This window comes from Marmota flaviventris, chromosome 6 (genome assembly GCF_047511675.1).
Source record: "Marmota flaviventris isolate mMarFla1 chromosome 6, mMarFla1.hap1, whole genome shotgun sequence".
NCBI classification, from domain to species: domain Eukaryota; kingdom Metazoa; phylum Chordata; class Mammalia; order Rodentia; family Sciuridae; genus Marmota; species Marmota flaviventris.
Genome location: NC_092503.1, coordinates 104615537 through 104616824, shown reverse-complemented (window position 1 = coordinate 104616824; position 1288 = coordinate 104615537).

Genomic DNA, 1288 nt, shown 5'->3' with positions numbered 1-1288 from the left:
GCAAAGGACAGAGACACACTGAGGCTTTCATAGACTGCAAGAGGTTGATAAGAAAAGAGGGCTGAGCTCTGTGTGAAATTAGGCTGCATGTTCAAGGCACCCTGATGACATCACAAGAAAGAAAAAGGGCAATGCTGATTAAAATGCCCCGTGCATTAGAAAATTATGCTCTGTAATCTAATTATTATTTTGAATGTTGGTTTGAAGAACATACATTATAGATTGGAAGAAGTCAGGACTATTCTATGTTAATGTAGATTGGGACACATCAAAAGGTCTACTGTTATGTACTTATGTGAATATATTACCTTGAATTTCACCTTATGTATAGCTATAAAGCACCACCTTAAAAAACTATAAATAAATAAAAGGAGATTCAGTAAGTAAAGGAAGGTGAACAGGGGGAGGGAGTAAGAGAGGGAAAGAGAACTAAAATGGAGCAAATTACATTTCATGCATATTTAATCATGTCAAAATTAACTTGAATATTGTGTATAACTATATGGCACTAATAAAAATGGTCTATTGCACAAATGCCTAGAATTCTATTTAACCTAATGCAATAGAACTTTCCTAAGTGCTTATAACATACCAGACACTACACATGGATGTATAAGAGACTCAAATTTAAGCAAAATATAGAACAGAACCATGAAGAAGAAATTTGAAATTAGGAAGGCAGAAATATAAGGAAATGGTGGTAGAAAAACAAATAATAAAAGGTCTACTGTTATGTACATATGTGAATAAATTACTGTGAATGGTGGTTATAAAAGTACTAGAGAACATAAATATAGCAGATGGTAATCTTACCTGTAACATACGTAATATAATGTAAAAGTACTAGAGAGCATAAATTATTATAGAGACTAACAACTTTAATACACTTTGCTTTGGGCCAAAACTACTAACATGTGAGGTGATATTGATATGGAAAATAAAAAAGTAATGAATCTTTGGTAGCAGGAACAGCACAGGTCTTCGAAGAACATGGCATGCTTGAGGAATATCAATGAGTTAAACAAAGCTGGAGCACAGGTGAGAAGTGGAGGAGTGAATATAAAGCTGTACTCTCAGCTGGGCTCAATTGTTAAGGGTCTTATATTCAATTTGCAGGATGCCAGTTGTTGAATAGTATCTCACTGGCAATGGGGAATAGATAGCACTGTAAAAAGCAGTTTTGCTTATTTAACACAATATTTTTTGACTTCTTACTCTGATTTACACAAATGTATTTACAAATAAACAAATATATACACACATACACGAATGCATTGGGATATACATT